The sequence below is a fragment of the Dendropsophus ebraccatus genome, chromosome 6 (assembly GCF_027789765.1).
Source record: "Dendropsophus ebraccatus isolate aDenEbr1 chromosome 6, aDenEbr1.pat, whole genome shotgun sequence".
In the NCBI taxonomy this organism is placed as follows: Eukaryota; Metazoa; Chordata; class Amphibia; order Anura; family Hylidae; genus Dendropsophus; species Dendropsophus ebraccatus.
The window spans coordinates 119458310-119474032 of NC_091459.1; the positions used below are offsets into that span (position 1 = coordinate 119458310).

A 15723-nucleotide genomic window follows, 5' to 3' on the forward strand; every position below is an offset into this window, starting at 1 on the left:
TTTACTGAACTGTTGAAGATGGCCAAAAACAGTGAGTATCCCAAGTATTCTCTATAGAGTTAGAGTGGTAATGCTAAACAGCCTCTCCATTCACATGGGGGTACATAGCACCATGTTCTCATGAGTGGTGGGGGGTTTAAACAGAAGCCAACCCATCACTCATCACCTATTCATAAAGTGTTAATTATGAAGAAAACCCTTTAAGGTCTTCATTGACACATCAGCCCACATTTACTAATACTGTGCAAACTTAAACTAGACAATCTTTAAGTGTTTCAGGCTGTTTGATAAATCTGTCTAGTTTTATTGGTGCAAAATTTATACCAACTATTACTTGGTTTTAATTCCGCCAGATTCAGGAACATTTTTTTTTTACAAAGTAGGCCACGCCCAATTTTTGCACAAACCACGCCCCTTTCACACTTTTCTCACCAAGCAAACAGTTTAGGAAACCAATTGACTTCTCACTATGTTATCAGAGTATTGGAGAAAACCCCCCACAAAATGGAGACAACTACACACTTCGTGTAGATGTTGACCCTGGTAGGATTTGAACCTGCAAACCCTCACTGTTGGGGTCCAGGGTTTGAATCCTGCATGAAAATAATGCTAAAATTGGTCAACAAAAAAAGTTTAGTTTTCAGGAAAAGTCACGTTCCCAATGGGTGTGAGGCCAGGTTAGTCAGTGATCTCCACCCGGGGATAGTCCCCTGTGTCACACTCATTATACCATTAGTGCAGCCCTAATTTACGCTAAATGGTTACGAGCTTCTCATTGCAGCCACTCATATAAATAGACTGTAGTTTGTGGTAGACGGGGAGCTCTGCGAATACTCCGTAGCCAGGATGAGGATGTGAAAACATGTGTTTCTGTTTGTCGGTAATTATTGCTTTGGCGGCCCAGGACTCTGTGACTCACGTTCCCATTAGAGTCAACGTTAGGATTTGCCCATTTCCAAGTGTTTGGCCGCTGCTATAAGACAAGTTCTTGTGGTCTCCGTGCTGGGAATAAAGACATTTTTCTTCTGAGAACAGTAAAGCCCACAGATCGCGTGACAGGAACGCTGCAATTATCACTAACAAAGAGGGGATGTGATGACAAATACATCGCAGACTCCCCCTAATGATATTTTATGGCTTCTTATACACATATCATGATAGAGTCTATGTATGTGCACACTGTGTACTGTGTCTATGATCCATGATGTAATATTATATGTAAAAAGGATGTGAAAAGTATAAAACACAACCACAAAACAAAAAACTTCACCTCCCCCAGTGAGAAAACTGTGTGTTCCTAAAAATGGGCACGAAAATGGCATATAAAAAACTTGTTGTCAAGAGATTATCACTTTATACTTACCATCAAAGTATTCTGGAAAGTAGCAAAGGTTAAAACACATTATTCTGAAAGATTATAGTAGTTTTATTAGTACCGTATATACAAGAATATATACCTGACGAAGCGCGTAATTGCGTGAAAACGTTTGTTGGCTTGCACCCGCTCCTCCATCTTCCCCCTTTCCTGCTGCATGTCCACCCAGATAAATAAAGCATTCAACGGTGATACAGTGGTAAGTGCCCGCTTCTATTGGTTCTATTGTTGCCTATATTGGATTGACTATTCTGGCGTATAGTACCTCCACACACCTCAGACATTTACGCAACCGGGGTTTAGCCTGCCGCAGTCCGTTCTCCGGACCCGTATATTATATGTGTAGTGCCAGCCACCTGTTTCTCTCTTCGTTGATAACTACTATAATACTGCTCCTATATACAAGAATATAACTACTATAGTACTGCTCCTGTGTACAAGAATATAACTACTATAATACTGCTCCTATATACAAGAATATAACTACTCTAATACTGCTCCTATATACAAGAATATAACTACTATAATACTGCTCCTATATACAAGAATATAACTACTATAATACTGCTCCTATATACAAGGATATAACTACTATAATACTGCTACTATATACAAGAATATAACTACTATAATACTGCTCCCTATATACAAGAATATAACTACTATAATACTGCTCCTATATACAAGAATATAGCTACTATAATACTGCTTCTATATACAGGAATATAACTACTATAATACTGCACCTATATACAAGAATATAACTACTATAATACTGCCCCCTATATACAAGAATATAACTACTCTAATACTGCTCCTATATACAAGAATATAACTACTATAATACACGAACTGGAGAGAATGGAACGGCTGCACATCCCATCTATGGCTGATACTAATGCCGCCAGGCCTATATTAAAAATCAACACCAGAGTGTCTGTATATGAATTGATCAAACCATATTGCCCCGTGTACCACCGCGCAGGTCCTCTGGTCCACACGGGTCCCTACGCTAACTCCACACCGTGTCGGTCAGCGACCGCCAACCCCGCAAAGCGTGCACGTGCAGGGAAGGGAGGCCATGGAACGGCCCTGCAACCCCAATGTCACAGGACTCTCCAGTTCGTATAACTACTATAATACTGCCCCCTATATACAAGAATATAACTACTATAATACTGCCCCCTATATACAAGAATATAACTACTATAATACTGCCCCCTATATACAAGAATATAACTACTCTAATACTGCCCCTATATACAAGAATATAACTACTATAAAATTGCAGAAATGTTCATTATGCAATAATGACAAGGATACCTGCACAAGCATACACAACAATCCAAGCCTATAGAAGCATCTGGTCACTAATGTTTTTTTTTTTTTTTACTATTATTGGATTTAAATTTTATTTAATATTTGCTGCATGCTCTTTTATTCTGTTACAGGAAATAAACACTTGATTTTGCTAACTGAATTTATGAGCATAAAGTCATGTATATGTAAATGAGCCTTTAATCATTGCGCTCTTCATTGAACTTCAATAAATAAAATATAATTATGTCTATAAACAACAAATCTTGAAAAGAATGGGAATGATAGAATTATGGGATAAAATAAGTGCCCCCCCCCCCCTTACCATCAGTAATGATCCCAGTCATATACAGTCTTATTTGGGTGTTCGAAAATGAATGCACATTCATTACGTTAATAGGAAAATATTCAGTCAATGTTGTTGGATTAGAACTCCAATCATTCCCTAAGTAATTCACCATCCTGAGTATAAGATTCTATTATTAAAAGATGAATACAGCTCAAGGTAATATCACATATTCTTATATAAAGGAGTAGTATTATAGTAGTTATATTCTTGTATATAGGAGCAGTATCATAGTAGTTATATTCTTGTATATAGGAGCAGTATTATAGTAGTTATATTCTTGTACATAGGGAGCAGTATTGTATTAGTTATATACTTGTATATAGGAGCAGTATTATAGTAGTTATTTTCTTGTATATAGGAGCAGTATCATAGTAGTTATATTCTTGTATATAGGAGCAGTATTATAGTAGTTATATTCTTGTATATAGGGGGCAGTATTATAGTAGTTATATTCTTGTTTATAGGAGCAGTATTATAGTAGTTATATTCTTGTATATAGGAGGCAGTATTATAGTAGTTATATTCTTGAATATAGGAGCAGTATTATAGTAGTTATATTCTTGTATATAGGGGGCAGTATTATAGTAGTTATATTCTTGTTTATAGGAGCAGTATTATAGTAGTTATGTGGGTAGTGAAATACAGAAGCCTGCACCGCTCCAAAATGTGCACTGTCTAGATGGGAACCGAGGATAGGTTCTGAAGCCAGACAATAAATGTGAATGTGGCTGCTGGAAGGGGGTGCACACTACCGAGGCAAGGTATACTGGAGTGGAAGGAAAGAAATACGTAGTGGCACTCACCCTTTGTCATTCAGCTAAGCGGCTTTATTACAATTCACAAGTTGCGGGGAGGGAAAGGACTCAGGTGTGTTCGCGTCCTGGGACGGCCGTTTCGGGGATACGCCCCCTTTGTCGACCAGGTGATGACGTCAGGATGTCAAGGAGGGTGTTATATACAAAATACATTGTGCACGTGATGCATAACAGCCAATAAAAACAACTTTCAGGTATCAGATGAATACACTTAAATCGTTCCGCTCGTTGAGACCGAGTGGACCAACTGCATTTAAACGTGAGATCCATGTAGATTCCCTCCTCAATAGGGTTTGATGTCTGTCTGAGCCGTCCTTAGGGGGGTTAACCCGTTCGAGGCCCAGAAATCTTAATGAGGAGGTGTTGCCATTGTGGACAGTTCTGATATGTTCAATCAAGCGGGGAACCCCCTTTCCCGTTTTTACGGAATAAACATGTTCCTTAAAACGGATCCATAATGCTCTTTTTGTTTTGCCTATGTAATACATTTGGCAGCTACAAACTATGGCATATACAACATAACAAGATTTGCAGGTTATGAAATCATGTATAAGGCAATCGGTGCCGCCTAGGCGGATATACGCTACATTTAACATATGCACACAATATCTACACTGTCCACATTTTTTATTTCCTTGCGGTAGAGTGAAGGTAAGCCAATGTTTCTGGCTAGTGGTTGTGGCTTCAGTGTGTGTATTGTTACTCATATAGTCACCTATATTTTTGTTCTTCCTGTATGATATGCAAGGTCTACGGGAGGCTATTTCATAGAGGTCAGGGTCACTTTCTAAGAGGTGCCAGTGGCGCAATATGGAGTTTTTCAATATGGTGTTCATTGGAGAATTTTGAAAAATGAAATTAAATCTTCTGTCACTATTTTTATTTTTCTGGGATGGTTTTAGTAAGGAAGCTCTGGATTTAGATTCGGCGCGACGTCTTGCTTCATGTACTATGTTGGGGGGGTAACCCCTTTCCAGGAATCTCTCCTCCATTTCGAGAGCCTGCCGTGAGAATAACTCATCGGTATTATTAACCCTACGTAGCCTGAGCATTTGGCCATAAGGAATGGCTTTTTTTGTGTGCTCAGGGTGGGAGCTCTCGAAATGGAGGAGAGAATTACAGGCTGTAGGCTTCCTGTATACAGAGGTGCAGAGGGAATCATTTTTGACCTCTACAAGGACATCTAAAAATTCGAGGGTCAGTCCTCCGAATTTAGATGTAAAGAACATATTAACCCTGTTGGACTCATTGAGGTATTGTATGAAATCTAGAAAATCTTTCTCAGTTCCCTGCCATATCATAAAGACATCATCTACAAATCTGTAGTAAGTTTTGATGTACTTTATGTATGGGTTATTAGGGGTAAAAACAGTGTCGTGTTCCATCTTAGCAAGAAACAGATTAGCATACGTACAGGAGACCGGCGTGCCCATGGCAGTGCCGATCTCCTGTCGGTGCCACCTGCTCTCACTCAGGAACACGTTGTTGGTGAGGATAAATTTCAAGGCTTCCCGGATGAAGTCCTCCATGGATGTCGTGGCATCATTTTGCCTGACGAACCATGATACTGCCTCTACACCCGCATCATGTGGGATGCGGGTGTAGAGGCTTTCTACATCGATGGAAACAAGAGAGCAGTCGTTAGACCAGGGGGTATCTTCCAGCATCTGCAAAAAATGACTAGAATCTCTGAGGTATGAAGGTATGCACTTCAGAAGTGGATTCAGTAGCCAATCTAAGAATTTTTTAGAGGTTCTCAGTTGGTGAGTTAATGGCAGACACGATCGGGCGCCCAGGTGGTACTTCGAGCGATTTATGGATTTTGGGCAGGAAGTACCACCTGGGCGGCCTGGGGGCTGTGGGGATGAGTTTTTCTGCTGTTTTTTTTATCTATAGTGCCCAGAGTAGTGTATTTGTTGAGCATGGACCTTAATTTCTCTTTTATCTCCGGGATAGGGTCCTTATTTAGGATCATATATGTTTTTCTATCCCCGAGTTGGCGCTGTGTCTCTGCTTTTGTATATAACACCCTCCTTGGCATCCTGACGTCATCACCTGGTCGACAAAGGGGGCGTATCCCCGAAACGGCCGTCCCAGGACGCGAACACACCTGAGTCCTTTCCCTCCCCGCAACTTGTGAATTGTAATAAAGCCGCTTAGCTGAATGACAAAGGGTGAGTGCCACTACGTATTTCTTTCCTTCCACTCCATTATAGTAGTTATATTCTTGTATATAGGAGGCAGTATTATAGTAGTTATATTCTTGAATATAGGAGCAGTATTATAGTAGTTATATTCTTGTATATAGGGGGCAGTATTATAGTAGTTATATTCTTGTTTATAGGAGCAGTATTATAGTAGTTATATTCTTGAATATAGGAGCAGTATTATAGTAGTTATGAATGAAAGGAGATAAATATCAAAGCACTGTCATGGCCGCGGCGGCTTCCCGTGTTCCGGGTCGCCGCCGCGACCGCCTCCTGTCCCGTGCAGCCGCCGGGGTCCTTGTGTAGGGACCCGGCGCTGCTGCTAGTTCGGCCCCTGGGGCGCCTCACCTCTCCTCCGTTCCTGTCTCGGTCTGTGCCGGCCGGCGCGCGCGTCCCCGCCTCCTAGGGCGCGCGCCGGCTGTCTCGGATTTAAAGGGCCAGTCCGCCCTTAATTGGTTAGTTGCACAAATCACTCCCCTATAAATCCCAGCATGCCCTGTCCCTTGTGTTGGAGCCTCTACATGCTTCCCATAGCGTTTGGCCCAGCTCCCTGTTGTTCCTGATTCCCGTCCGCTACCTGGTCCCTAGTCCTTGTTCCCGATTCCTGTCCGCTACCTGGTCCCCTCTCCTTGTTCCTGGTTCCTGCTTCCCCGTTACACCTTGGTTCCTGGGTTCAGCCTGTCACGTGCGGTCTCACCTACAGACCATTGCCAGTACCATCTCCTGCCTACTGCTCCTGCTACGCCTCGCCTGCCGTCACTAGCAACCAAGCCTGGGGGTCGCCTGCCGCAGCAAGTCCATCCCGCCTTGCGGCGGGCTCTGGTGAAAACCAGCGGCCCCTTAGACTCCGCTCCCTGGTGAGGTTAGTGCCATCGCTAGTGACGGTCCAGTGGATCCACTACTCCAGGCGTTACAGTAGGCTCCAACCATGGATCCCGGCGAGGTGCCTGATCTCCGTGATGTCGCCAGAGTGGTCGCTCAACAGGCTCAGCAAATCCAGCAATTGACTGCCGCCCTACAGCAGCATACTACAGCCCAGCGCCTATCACCACCTGCAGCTACCTCGAGACTTCTACTGGCTCTCCCAAGCAAATACTCTGGTGACTCCAAGTTGTGCAGAGAATCCTGACTTTCCGGTGCCCCAGCCCTCTCCTGAGATTCCCATGCAGGTGGAACGGGCTCACCTGACGCCTGATGAAAGAATTCGTCGTCTGGAGCTGAATCTCTGCCTCTACTGCGGTGGTTCGGATCACTATCGGCTGAGATGTCCCCTACGTCCCCAAACGTCCGGGAAATGCTCGCACCTAGGTCCGGTGGGACAGGTGTCCCTAGGCGTGAACGCTACCTTTCCAAATTTGTCTATGCCGGTTTCCATCCAGACATCCTCAGGACAAAATCACCAGACTACTGCCTTTCTCGATTCTGGGTCAGCAGGCAGTTTTATTGCGGCAACATTGGTCCAAAGATGGCGGCTACCCGTGATCCAACTAGCCAGGCCCTTGACTATCTCCTCGGTCACGGGCGAGATTCTTACCGACCAGATATATTTCCAGACCGCACCTCTAGTCCTCCAGGTGGGTCCTTTACATCAGGAAAAGATATCCTTCTACGTCCTGCCCCGTTCATCCCCCGCCATCCTCCTGGGACTCCCTTGGCTGCAATTACATGCTCCTAAGCTGGACTGGAGAACTGGGGAGATTATCAGTTGGGGTCAGGACTGTTCCAACCAGTGTCTCAAGTCACCTCAGACCAAGTACTCGGTGTCGTCACCTGACCCCGCCAAGCCTCTATCTGGCCTACCGGCAGAAGACCAAGACTTGGCGGATTCCTTCTCTGCCGAGAAGGATCTCATCCACAAACCCACATCCCCTCGCCACAGTATACCTCCTGGTCGCCTAGTACCAGTCGTCACCTCTACTCTTCAGAGAATACCCCCCGGAAAGACCCATGTTCACCCTGCGCTTCGAAGAGGGATTTTGAAGTGGGGACATTCCTCATTGGAGGCCGGGCACCCTGGAGTCCGAAAGACCGGGCAACGGATCTCCCGCCACTACTGGTGGCCCAGTTTGTTCCAAGATGTCAAAGACTTTGTGGCTTCCTGTGCCATTTGCAGGCAAGAAAGAGGGGGAGGCCAAAGGGGGGGGGGTACTGTCACGGCCGCGGCGGCTTCCCGCGTTCCGGGTCGCCGCCACGACCGCCTCCTGTCCCGTGCAGCCGCCGGGGTCCTTGTGTAGGGACCCGGCGCTGCTGCTAGTTCGGCCCCTGGGGCGCCTCACCTCTCCTCCGTTCCTGTCTCGGTCTGTGCCGGCCGGCGCGCGCGTCCCCGCCTCCTAGGGCGCGCGCGCCGGCTGTCTCAGATTTAAAGGGCCAGTCCGCCCTTAATTGGTTAGTTGCACGAATCACTCCCCTATAAATCCCAGCATGCCCTGTCCCTTGTGTTGGAGCCTCTACATGCTTCCCATAGCGTTTGGCCCAGCTCCCTGTTGTTCCTGATTCCCGTCCGCTACCTGGTCCCTAGTCCTTGTTCTCGATTCCTGTCCGCTACCTGGTCCCCTCTCCTTGTTCCTGCTTCCCCGTTACACCTTGGTTCCTGGGTTCAGCCTGTCACGTGCGGTCTTACCTACAGACCATTGCCAGTACCATCTCCTGCCTACTGCTCCTGCCACGCCTCGCCTGCCGTCACTAGCAACCAAGCCAGGGGTAGCGACCTGGGTGTCGCCTGCCGCAGCAAGTCCATCCCGCCTTCCGGCGGGCTCTGGTGAAAACCAGCGGCCCCTTAGACTCCGCTCCCTGGTGAGGTTAGTGCCATCACTAGTGACGGTCCAGTGGATCCACTACTCCAGGCGTTACAAGCACTCACCGATAAAAGGTTCTTGTATATCAACGGCTTTAATTCAGCTCGACATCACTTGACAAGACTTGACAAAGCTCTGCAGCGCGAAAACGTTCGTCTGCCTGAGTTACCCCCGCACCTGATCCATCTACCCCTCCCTGTGATGTCGAGCTGAATTAAAGCCGTTGATATACAAGAACCTTTTATCGGTGAGTGCTTTGATATTTATCTCCTTTCATTCATTTGATTCTCCTCTCTACCGGAGCACCACCGGCAAGGCCGTATATATGAATCCGAAGTTCCGCTATTGTTCCATGTAACTGTGTTTAGTGGTTACTACATAGTGTCAGTTAGTGCCGGCTACTATATCTTTGTCTTTGGCATTATAGTAGTTATATTCTTGTATATAGGAGCAGTATTATAGTAGTTATATTCTTGTTTATAGGAGCAGTATTATAGTAGTTATATTCTTGTATATAGGGGGCAGTATTATAGTAGTTATATTCTTGTATATAGGAGCAGTATTATAGTAGTTATATTCTTGTATATAGGAGCAGTATTATAGTAGCTATATTCTTGTACATAAGGAACAGTTATATTCCTGAACAATTATTTAAGTTTAGGAATCCCATTGGGGTTTAGTATGGTAACATCACACAGGAACCCCCCCAAAAAATCTTTTCTGAAATTGACCTTTGTATATTAGACACATACAACAAAAGGAATTATGTAAGAACAGTATACGGCCTCCTTGGTGCTGTATTATTGTCACTTTGAAAGCCAGTTCTTTGTCACCTACATACTGCACTAGTACTAAATATCTTACAGTTACAGACCTTGTTCTCTTAATTCCGGACACTTATCCATCCTCATGTCAACAGGTCACATGTTTATGGCCGTTGCCTCTCCATGAAAAGCTAAATATTTCAAGGATAAAATGGACTGGGGGGGGAGACCTTGAGGGATAATACCTCTATAATGCACATGATGCCGCAGTGTATGGGAGATGGGGTCACTGTGTTATACAATGTGATCATTCACAAGGGGTCAATATGTTTACAGAATGTCCCTCACCTTGTAGATTGTAAGCCCTCATGGCCAAAGGCCTTGATGTAATTACACTTGATTTTATGTTACGTTCTCTATGTTAACCCCTTATCTTCTGTACATCGTTCTGGCCACAATGAGACTTTACAGATAAATAAAGATAATAATACATCTTCGGTACAGTGTGAATCTGTGTCCGCCATGTTTCTGCATTATTAAAGGGGCTGTCTGGGGAGATTTCTTTATTTTTTAGAAAAGAAGCTGGGGGTCATAATAATAATAGTAATATTATAAATAAATATGCACGGTGACCCGACACTTCACCGCTGCTCCCTCCTCTGTGTTCAGGTGCCTGCTGCTCACCTCTTCATTGTGACGTCTCGACCCTCAGGATATTTGCCCCCCCCCCCCCCCCAAATCACCACCTGAGCCAGTGACTGTCTTCATCTGTTGGGTAGACACCAGCCCAATTCTGGCACAGTTAAGCTTACTAAATCTCCACCTTAGTATGGATGGCACTACTATGGGGCAGTATTGATGGCACTACTATTAGGGCAGTTTAGATATCACTACTATTGGAGCCATATGGATGGCACTACTATTAGGGCAGTATGGATGATATTAGGGCAGTTAAGATATTACTACTATTGGGACAGTATGGATGGTACTACTATTGGGGCAGTGCAGATAGCAGTACTGGTGGGGCAGTGTAGAAAGTATAACTATTGGGGGAGTGTGGATAGTACTACTATTGGGGCAGTATAGATAGCACAACTATTGGAGCAGTATGGATGGTACTACTATTGGGGCAGTATGCATGGCATTACTGTTGGGGCAGTGTAGATAGTGTTATTATCGGGGAAGTATGGATGGTACTACCATTGGGGCAGTATAGCTAGCAGTACTTTTGGGACAGTGTAGATAGCACTACTTTTGGGGCAGTACGGATGGCACTACTGTTGGGGCAGTCTGGGTGGTAGTACTATTGGGGTAGTATAGATTAAAATACTATCAAGGCAGAAGCCGCCATAACATACGCTGTGCCTGCTGTGCTGTACGAGTGTGCTGTGGTGAGCTCCCCCTGGTTGTCAGAAGCTACAATACGGTACGCTGTCCCTGTTTGTGCTGTAAGAGTGTGCTGTGATGAGCTCCCTCTAGTGGCCAGAAGCCGCCATACGATATGCTGTCCCTGCTGTGAGTGCACTAAGGAAGGCATCAAGAGACCTGCCGCCATTCTCGTTGTCCCCTACTGCCAGATGTAGAGCTGCACACAGTCTGTCGTTATCCTACTCATCATACTATACGCTGTCCCTGCTGTGCTGTAGTAAGCGCCCCCTGGTGTCCGGAAGCTGCAATAAGGTACACTGTCCCTGCTGTGCTGTACGAGTGAGCTGTGGTGAGTTCCCCCTGTTGGCCAGAAAACGCCATACCGTGTGCTCTGTCCCTGCTGTATATGTGAAATGTGAATTTTTCTTTATGGAAAAATAAGACATCCCCTGAAAATACTACCCAACAAATCTTTGGGAGCAAAAAGTATTATGTCACTGTCTTATTTTCGGGGAAACACAGGTATTCTATAACACTTGTAAGCAGCATGTAATGTGGTGTGCCAGACAGAGCAGGTTTTTTTTACATCAGGGTCTTCCATATATCGCACTGCATTTTGGGGGAAATGTCACTACTATGGGGAACACTGATAAATACAATCATATGTAGAAGTAATTGTATTGTGCAGTATTACTGTATGTGCTGTATATATGCCTGGCTATATCCTCTTGCTGTTCTTGATAGTTCTTCTTTTGTTTTGCACAGTCGTCATAGGGTTAAAGCCCCACACCCCCCACATCTCTATACGGCACGGAGCTATAATACCCCGGTGGTGTTAATTATAAGTATACACACAGGATATAAATGACGGCCTGGAGCCATGACCACAGCCAGCGGCTGACAAATATGCAAATTGGCCGTTTTTTGAATTTTTTTGACCTCGCAGGATCGATCTGAGGCTTTAATCACAGGAAACCTTCATTTCATCTCCCGGCAGGAAATATTTCCGCTTTTCAGGTAATTGTCATCTCTTAGTGCTGCCGCATGTTAATGGGATCCAACCTCATTAAACTCACATCAACCAATGGTGATGACAACACTTCTTCCCGTAAGATGAAGACCGCTCCCTCATCATGCTCTATGGGTAGAGTCAGGGCTAGGGTTAAAGGGATTGTCAGAATTTAGAACAATACAGCATCTTTGTACTGAAATCAGTGCCACAGGTGTCCTCAGGTTGTTTAGAATACCGCACCCAGCCAAATATACTTCAATGGAGGTGCTGTGATTTCATGGACAACCCCTTTAAAAAAGAATCCAGTCATTGAGTTACCAGAATGGTGTCCAGTCACTGGTGACCCAATGGGTTAGTGCTGGGACCTAGCATTCAGTCCTTTCTAGATTTGTTGCAGTCCTCCTTCTCGCTAATATTCACATAGTGTTCTCGCAGTACAGTTCATATAGTGATGTCAGGCTACAGGGATAATTGTGATGTCACAATAGTGGGGTTCACAGTACAGGGATAGTGCACACAGTGATGTCACAGTACAGGGATAATACACACAGTGATGTCACAGTACACGGATAATACACACAGTGATGTCACAGTACAGAGATAATACACACAGTGATGTCACAGTACAGGGATAATACACACAGTGATGTCACAGTACAGGGATAATACACACAGTGATGTCACAGTACAGGGATTATACACAGTGATGTCACAGTACAGGGATAGTACACACAGTGATGTCACAGTACAGGGATGGTACACACAGTGATGTCACAGTACAGGGATAGTACACACAGTGATGTCACAGTACAGAGATAATACACACAGTGATGTCACAGTACAGGGATAATACACACAGTGATGTCACAGTACAGGGATAATACACACAGTAATATCACAGTACAGGGGTAATACACACAGTGATGTCACAGTACAGGGATAATACACACAGTGATGTCACAGTACAGGTATAGTACACACAGTGATGTCACAGTACAGAGATAATACACACAGTGATGTCACAGTACAGGGATTATACACAGTGATGTCACAGTACAGGGATAGTACACACAGTGATGTCACAGTGCAGGGATAATAGACACAGTGATGTCACAGTATATGGATAATACACAGTGATGCCACAGTACATGGATAATACACACAGTGATGTCACAGTACAGGGATAATGCACACAGTGATGTCACAGTACAGGGATAATACACACAGTAATGTCACAGTACAGGGATAATACACACAGTGATGTCACAGTACAGGGATAATACACACAGTGATGTCACAGTACATGGATTATACACACAGTGATGTCACAGTACATGGATAATACACACAGTGATGTCACAGTACAGGGATAATGCACACAGTGATGTCACAGTAAGGGGATAATACACAATGATGTCACAGTACAGAGATAATACACACAGTGATGTCACAGTACAGGGATAATACACACAGTGATGTCACAGTACAGGGATAATACACAATGATGTCACAGTACAGAGATAATACACACAGTGATGTCACAGTACAGGGATAATACACACAGCGATGTCATAGGGCAGTTATTGCATCTTTTGTTAATCATATTAAGGAATATATATATAATATATATATATATATATATATATATATATATATATATATATAGTGGTATCTTGGTTTAAGAGCTCCCTGTACTGGCTGGGAGCGTTAGTGGGAGAGGGGAATGGTCTGCATACCGGGGTCTACAGCACTGTACTGTGACCCAGAAAGTCTCCCTCACCTTCTAAATGATAGCAGATCCACTTCAGGCTGGGGCTTGCATCAGGGGACAGGACTGTGGAGGTAATCTGCTCATTCCTTCATGCTCCCTGCAGTCTCTGTCCACCCTTGTGTTTCCCATCCTCTCCATTACTGTACAGTAACTTATAATATTTGGTATAGAAGGAAAAGTCCAAGTGCACTCACCGTTGCGGTAAAAGAACTTTCTTTATTCACTTCTTATGTTCATAGTAGCATAGTGCGGGTGGAGAGGGGGAGAGGGACGCCAACACCTTCCACTGGGGATGACAGCTGTTTCACACAACTCCTAATCCACTTATAATATGACATATTCTGCTGTTTCTGAATGTTTGTTTCATTTGTTTTACATGTTATTAGAAATCATAAATCATTAATTTTGGGGTGTGGAACCAATTTTCTACATTTCTATGATTTCTTATGGGAAAATTTGCTTTGGTTTAAGAGTGGATTTGGATTACAAGCACCGTCCCAGAACCAATTATGCTCGTAATCCAAGGCACCACTGTATATATATATCTCCCCCCGTGTCATTGGTTGTGGACACTGTATAGAGCAGGTGAGGCCAGTCTGCAGCAGTAAAGCCCCTGGATGTATTCCGGTCCATTGTTCTTTGATGTGTGGCATGTTAAGCAGTGATATGAATAGGTGCAGATAATCATAACTGGCTTCTATCCAGCATAGAAAGAGGAACCATCACAGGAGATTACAATGGTAACATATAGAGTGGAAACCATTTCACCCACAAGCCCAGGATGCCATGGGGCCCAGGCGGGCAGGGGGTGACATTTATTGTCATGTACATGGATGTCAGTCACTGACTCCTCAGCAGTTCCAGCCTCGGAATGTTTCATCTTGACTCTCCTTCCATGGTACCAGAAAGGCGCAGTGTAACATTGGCCGCTACTGTGGTTTTTTTTTCCTGTCTGTAGTTTTTCCCAGAATGCTTAGCATCAGCCAAGGCTTTTTGTTTTTCTTGGATCTTTCTGCTATTGTCTGGTAGCATCAATTAATATGTTTGCTGATTGGAAATGAATCTGGGCAGATTAGTATGCGTTGTGTGCCCGGCAAAGCGTCCTTCACGTCCAGGCTTTGTTCTGTCTATCATCCCGCAGTTAACTCTTCGTGGTATTATCCAGTGATGCCATAATGAATACAATGGGGGAAAAAATTCTGACAAACAAATGTTTAACCCTTTTGTGGATGTATGAATGTGCACAAATCCCTACTATGTAGAACGGTGGGATCTGATCCAGGAGATAACAGGGGTAGGGATCGCGCCCCCCCATGACATCCAGAAAACCGTTTCATCGCATTCAAAATCATTGACTACTGTATATGGGATAAATCTTTGTATAAGCAACAATTAAATTAAATTTTCTGCTTTCTATCACATTTGCTCTTTATATACTGATGACATAAATGTCACTGGAGATTCTCCTTTCATGTGGATTATTAGGAGTGAAAAAATATAATGAAATGTAATTGCAACTAAAAGCGGAATATGAAGGGGAGGGGGGCGATGCTTTTATTGCCTTCAGATATTTCCTCTCTATTTGCAGCCTTTTTTTTCAGTTGAGTTGTTGGGGGGGATTACTCCAGGTAGTACTGGTACTAAGCACCATGTGAGCACCAACAAGCTACTTTACCTTGGCCCGGGTATTTATATACATTTGTAAGAAATATCCTGATTACCTGTGGTCAGTTGGTTCACAGATACAATATAGCTCATCTGATAACATTGTACTGTCCATGTCTTTTATTGAGAACATTAAGTAAACCTCCACAGTGCAGGGGAAAAATGTAAGTGAACTGTTTACAGTGATTGTTTTGTGTGGCTTGGTCTTGCCTTGTAAAGGCACTGGAAATGAGCGGCAATCTTACTGATCAGCCCCTTATCAGGCCATGTAAAAGGACCCTAAAG

At 44.2% G+C, this 15723-nt stretch overlaps 1 protein-coding gene across 2 annotated transcripts in view; it reads left to right on the forward strand.

Moving 5' to 3' along the window:
• Positions 1-15723, forward strand: part of LOC138795966 (uncharacterized) — a 72150-nt gene that overhangs the window by 44313 nt on the left and 12114 nt on the right. Inside the window, exon 2 of one of the 2 annotated variants that reach the window (XM_069975759.1) lies at positions 11756-12007. The exons of the other annotated variant lie outside the window; for it this stretch is intronic. The gene's annotated coding sequence lies outside the window, so the exon portion shown is untranslated. The remainder of the gene's footprint in view (positions 1-11755; positions 12008-15723) is intronic. 2 annotated transcript variants of the gene reach the window in all.